Source organism: Ascidiella aspersa, chromosome 3 (assembly GCF_963924565.1).
Source record: "Ascidiella aspersa chromosome 3, kaAscAspe10.2, whole genome shotgun sequence".
NCBI lineage: Eukaryota > Metazoa > Chordata > Ascidiacea > Phlebobranchia > Ascidiidae > Ascidiella > Ascidiella aspersa.
The window spans coordinates 6,013,783-6,018,782 of record NC_139449.1 but is presented as its reverse complement, the minus strand read 5'-3'; the positions used below and the strand labels follow the sequence as shown (position 1 = coordinate 6,018,782).

The 5,000-nt window shown below is 36.9% G+C and overlaps 15 non-coding genes across 15 annotated transcripts in view; all 15 read right to left on the bottom strand.

The window, feature by feature from the left end:
* Positions 1-5, bottom strand: part of Trnaq-cug (transfer RNA glutamine (anticodon CUG)) — a 72-nt gene extending 67 nt beyond the window's left edge. Inside the window, exon 1 of the tRNA in view lies at positions 1-5. This exon is cut by the window's left edge and continues 67 nt beyond it. This is a non-coding gene — a tRNA (tRNA-Gln).
* Positions 6-143: 138 nt separating this feature from the next.
* Trnaq-uug (transfer RNA glutamine (anticodon UUG)) lies at positions 144-215 on the bottom strand. The gene has a single exon. It is a non-coding gene; the product is annotated as a tRNA-Gln (tRNA).
* A 126-nt stretch (positions 216-341) lies between these two features.
* On the bottom strand, positions 342-413 carry Trnah-gug (transfer RNA histidin (anticodon GUG)). The gene has a single exon. It is a non-coding gene; the product is annotated as a tRNA-His (tRNA).
* A 312-nt stretch (positions 414-725) lies between these two features.
* Positions 726-797, bottom strand: Trnaq-uug (transfer RNA glutamine (anticodon UUG)). The gene has a single exon. It is a non-coding gene; the product is annotated as a tRNA-Gln (tRNA).
* Positions 798-920: 123 nt separating this feature from the next.
* On the bottom strand, positions 921-992 carry Trnah-gug (transfer RNA histidin (anticodon GUG)). Its single transcript has one exon. It is a non-coding gene; the product is annotated as a tRNA-His (tRNA).
* A 34-nt stretch (positions 993-1,026) lies between these two features.
* Trnah-gug (transfer RNA histidin (anticodon GUG)) lies at positions 1,027-1,098 on the bottom strand. The gene has a single exon. It is a non-coding gene; the product is annotated as a tRNA-His (tRNA).
* A 528-nt stretch (positions 1,099-1,626) lies between these two features.
* Positions 1,627-1,698, bottom strand: Trnaq-uug (transfer RNA glutamine (anticodon UUG)). Its single transcript has one exon. It is a non-coding gene; the product is annotated as a tRNA-Gln (tRNA).
* Positions 1,699-2,194: 496 nt separating this feature from the next.
* On the bottom strand, positions 2,195-2,266 carry Trnaq-cug (transfer RNA glutamine (anticodon CUG)). Its single transcript has one exon. It is a non-coding gene; the product is annotated as a tRNA-Gln (tRNA).
* Positions 2,267-2,602: 336 nt separating this feature from the next.
* Positions 2,603-2,674, bottom strand: Trnah-gug (transfer RNA histidin (anticodon GUG)). The gene has a single exon. It is a non-coding gene; the product is annotated as a tRNA-His (tRNA).
* A 510-nt stretch (positions 2,675-3,184) lies between these two features.
* Trnah-gug (transfer RNA histidin (anticodon GUG)) lies at positions 3,185-3,256 on the bottom strand. The gene has a single exon. It is a non-coding gene; the product is annotated as a tRNA-His (tRNA).
* Positions 3,257-3,778: 522 nt separating this feature from the next.
* On the bottom strand, positions 3,779-3,850 carry Trnaq-uug (transfer RNA glutamine (anticodon UUG)). The gene has a single exon. It is a non-coding gene; the product is annotated as a tRNA-Gln (tRNA).
* Positions 3,851-3,976: 126 nt separating this feature from the next.
* Trnah-gug (transfer RNA histidin (anticodon GUG)) lies at positions 3,977-4,048 on the bottom strand. Its single transcript has one exon. It is a non-coding gene; the product is annotated as a tRNA-His (tRNA).
* Positions 4,049-4,360: 312 nt separating this feature from the next.
* Positions 4,361-4,432, bottom strand: Trnaq-uug (transfer RNA glutamine (anticodon UUG)). Its single transcript has one exon. It is a non-coding gene; the product is annotated as a tRNA-Gln (tRNA).
* Positions 4,433-4,555: 123 nt separating this feature from the next.
* Positions 4,556-4,627, bottom strand: Trnah-gug (transfer RNA histidin (anticodon GUG)). Its single transcript has one exon. It is a non-coding gene; the product is annotated as a tRNA-His (tRNA).
* A 34-nt stretch (positions 4,628-4,661) lies between these two features.
* Positions 4,662-4,733, bottom strand: Trnah-gug (transfer RNA histidin (anticodon GUG)). Its single transcript has one exon. It is a non-coding gene; the product is annotated as a tRNA-His (tRNA).
* Between the last annotated feature and the right edge of the window lie 267 nt (positions 4,734-5,000).

The window sequence follows — 5,000 nt, the reverse complement described above, 5'->3', positions numbered from 1 at the left end:
GAACCTTCTGCCAAGACGTTATCTAAAATCGAACAAGTTCTTTCAGCACATCATCTATTTTTAGATTGCAAACATGATTTTTTAAAAGATTGATTTCCAAGTATCAATCTGTCATACAACGCTTATTGAAATAAAACATTTTCAGGTACCACCGAGATTTGAACTCGGATCGCTGGATTCAAAGTCCAAAGTGCTAACCATTACACCATGGAACCGCGTGGTTACTAACTGAATATTTTCTTTCAATAATTACCATTAGGTATTGGAAGGTGAATCGAAGAACATTTGTTTGACAAATAACATAAAAACACATGACTGGTTAAAGCAAAATGATAAATCATTGCTGTGACCAGGATTCGAACCTGGGTTGTCACGGCCACAACGTGAAGTACTAACCACTATACGATCACAGCCTAGGTAGCAGAGGATGGTTTCGATCCATCGACCTCTGGGTTATGGGCCCAGCACGGTTCCGCTGCGCCACTCTGCTGCGATTAAAACATTCTATTCTTACAATTTTGTTCAGAGTTTTGGCATTACCGTTTACCATTGCCAATTATCGAAAGAATTTTAATAGATATTTAACGTAAATTAACCAAAGACCAACCAATGGGATTTCAAACTAAAAATTTTGAGATTGCTTATCAATTGTGCATTCTCACTAATTAAATTTCTGAAGTTAATTTCTTGTTCACAACAGAAATGTTTTAAAAGTAAAGGATTTAAGGTTCCACCGAGATTTGAACTCGGATCGCTGGATTCAAAGTCCAAAGTGCTAACCATTACACCATGGAACCGCGTGGTTACTCGCTGAATAATATCTTTCAATAATTACCATTAGGCATTTCAAGATGAATCGAACATTTGTTTGACAAATAACATAAAAACACATGACTGGTTAAAGCCAAATTAAAACATATTGCTGTGACCAGGATTCGAACCTGGGTTGTCACGGCCACAACGTGAAGTACTAACCACTATACGATCACAGCCTAAGTGACTGGTTAAAGCCAAATTAAAACATATTGCTGTGACCAGGATTCGAACCTGGGTTGTCACGGCCACAACGTGAAGTACTAACCACTATACGATCACAGCCTAAGTAGCAGAGGATGGTTTCGATCCATCGACCTCTGGGTTAAGGGCCCAGCACGCTTCCGCTGCGCCACTCTGCTGCGATTAAAACATTTTATTCTTACAATTTTGTTCAGAGTTTTGGCATTACCGTTTACCATTGTAAAATATCGAAAGAATTTTAATAGATATTTAACACAAATTAACCAAAGACCAACCAATGGGATTTCAAACTAAAAATTTTGAGATTGCTTATCAATTGTGCATTCTCACTAATTAAATTTCTGAAATTAATTTCTTGTTCACAACAGAAATGTTTTAAAAGTAAAGGATTTAAGGTTCCACCGATATTTGAACTCGGATCGCTGGATTCAGAGTCCAAAGTGCTAACCGTTATACCATGGAACCTCCTGCCAAGACCTTATCTAAAATCGAACAACTTCTTTCAGCACATCACATCATCTATTTTTAGATTGCAAACATGATTTTTTTAAAAGATTAGTTTCCAAGTATCAATCTGTCATACAACGCTTATTGAAATAAAATATTTTCAGGTTCCACCGAGATTTGAACTCGGATCGCTGGATTCAAAGTCCAAAGTTCTAACCATTACACCATGGAACCGCGTGGTTACTAACTGAATATCTTCTTTCAATAATTACCATTAGGCATTTCAAGATGAATCGAACATTTGTTTGACAAATAACATAAAAACACATGACTGGTTAAAGCAAAATGAAAACATATTGCTGTGACCAGGGGTTGTCACGGCCACAACGTGAAGTACTAACCACTATACGATCACAGCCTTAGTAGCAGAGGATGGTTTCGATCCATCGACCTTTGGGTTATGGGCCCAGCACGCTTCCGCAGCGCCACTCTGCTGTGATTAAAACATTTTATTCTTACAATTTTGTTCAGAGTTTTGGCATTACCGTTTACCATAGCCAATTATCGAAAGAATTTTAATAGATATTTAACGTAAATTAACCAAAGACCAACCAATGGGATTTCAAACTAAAAATTTTGAGATTGCTTATCATTTGTACATTCTCACTAAATAAATTTCTGAAGTTAATTTCTTGTTCACAACAGAAATAATTTAAAAGTAAAGGATTTAAGGTTCCACCGAGATTTGAACTCGGATCGCTGGATTCAGAGTCCAAAGTGCTAACCGTTACACCATGGAACCTTCTGCCAAGACGTTATCTAAAATCGAACAACTTCTTTCAGCACATCATCTATTTTTAGATTGCAAACATGATTTTTTTAAAAGATTGATTTCCAAGTATCAATCTGTCATACAACGCTTGTTGAAATAAAATATTTTCAGGTTCCACCGAGATTTGAACTTGGATCGCTGGATTGAAAGTCCAAAGTGCTAACCATTACACTATGGAACCGCGTGGTTACTCGCTGAATAATATCTTTTTTCAATAATTACCATTAGGTATTTCAAGATGAATCGAACATTTGTTGACAAATAACATAAAAACACGTGACTGGTTAAAGCAAAATGATAAATCATTGCTGTGACCAGGATTCGAACCTGGGTTGTCACGGCCACAACGTGAAGTACTAACCACTATACGATCACAGCCTAAGTAGCAGAGGATGGTTTCGATCCATCGACCTCTGGGTTATGCGCCCAGCATGCTTCCGCTGCGCCACTCTGCTGCGATTAAAACATTTTATTCTTACAATTTTGTTCAGAGTTTTGGCATTACCGTTTACCATTGTAAAATATCGAAAGAATTTTAATAGATATTTAACGTAAATTAACCAAAGACCAACCAATGGGATTTCAAACTAACAATTTTGAGATTGCTAATCATATTTAAATTTTCACTAAATAAATTTCTGAATTTAATTTCTTGTTCACAACAGAAATGTTTTAAAAGTAAAGGATTTAAAGTTCCACCGAGATTTGAACTCGGGTCGCTGGTTTCAGAGTCCGAAGTGCTAACCATTACACCATGGAAACGCGTGGTTACTAACTGAATATCTTCTTTCAATAATTACCATTAGGTATTGGAAGGTGAATCGAAGAACATTTGTTTGACAAATAACATAAAAACACATGACTGGTTAAAGCCAAATTAAAACATATTGCTGTGACCAGGATTCGAACCTGGGTTGTCACGGCCACAACGTGAAGTACTAACCACTATACGATCACAGCCTAAGTAGCAGAGGATGATTTCGATCCATCGACCTCTGGGTTATGGGCCCAGCTCGCTTCCGCTGCGCCACTCTGCTGCGATTAAAACATTTTATTCTTACAATTTTGTTCAGAGTTTTGGCATTACCGTTTACCATTATAAAATATCGAAAGAATTTTAATAGATATTTAACGTAAATTAACCAAAGTCCAACCAATGGGATTTCAAACTAAAAATTTTGAGATTGCTTATCAATTGTGCATTCTCACTAATTAAATTTCTGAAGTTAATTTCTTGTTCACAACAGAAATGTTTTAAAAGTACAGGATTAAATGTTCCACCGAGATTTGAACTCGGATCGCTGGACTCAGAGTCCAAAGTGCTAACCGTTACACCATGGAACCTTCTGCCAAGACGTTATCTAAAATCGAACAAGTTCTTTCAGCACATCATCTATTTTTAGATTGCAAAGATGATTTTTTAAAAGATTGATTTCCAAGTATCAATCTGTCATACAACGCTTATTGAAATAAAACATTTTCAGGTACCACCGAGATTTGAACTCGGATCGCTGGATTCAAAGTCCAAAGTGCTAACCATTACACCATGGAACCGCGTGGTTGCTAACTGAATATTTTCTTTCAATAATTACCATTAGGTATTGGAAGGTGAATCGAAGAACATTTGTTTGACAAATAACATAAAAACACATGACTGGTTAAAGCAAAATGATAAATCATTGCTGTGACCAGGATTCGAACCTGGGTTGTCACGGCCACAACGTGAAGTACTAACCACTATACGATCACAGCCTAGGTAGCAGAGGATGGTTTCGATCCATCGACCTCTGGGTTATGGGCCCAGCACGGTTCCGCTGCGCCACTCTGCTGCGATTAAAACATTCTATTCTTACAATTTTGTTCAGAGTTTTGGCATTACCGTTTACCATTGCCAATTATCGAAAGAATTTTAATAGATATTTAACGTAAATTAACCAAAGACCAACCAATGGGATTTCAAACTAAAAATTTTGAGATTGCTTATCAATTGTGCATTCTCACTAATTAAATTTCTGAAGTTAATTTCTTGTTCACAACAGAAATGTTTTAAAAGTAAAGGATTTAAGGTTCCACCGAGATTTGAACTCGGATCGCTGGATTCAAAGTCCAAAGTGCTAACCATTACACCATGGAACCGCGTGGTTACTCGCTGAATAATATCTTTCAATAATTACCATTAGGCATTTCAAGATGAATCGAACATTTGTTTGACAAATAACATAAAAACACATGACTGGTTAAAGCCAAATTAAAACATATTGCTGTGACCAGGATTCGAACCTGGGTTGTCACGGCCACAACGTGAAGTACTAACCACTATACGATCACAGCCTAAGTGACTGGTTAAAGCCAAATTAAAACATATTGCTGTGACCAGGATTCGAACCTGGGTTGTCACGGCCACAACGTGAAGTACTAACCACTATACGATCACAGCCTAAGTAGCAGAGGATGGTTTCGATCCATCGACCTCTGGGTTAAGGGCCCAGCACGCTTCCGCTGCGCCACTCTGCTGCGATTAAAACATTTTATTCTTACAATTTTGTTCAGAGTTTTGGCATTACCGTTTACCATTGTAAAATATCGAAAGAATTTTAATAGATATTTAACACAAATTAACCAAAGACCAACCAATGGGATTTCAAACTAAAAATTTTGAGATTGCTTATCAATTGTGCATTCTCACTAATTAAATTTCTGAAAT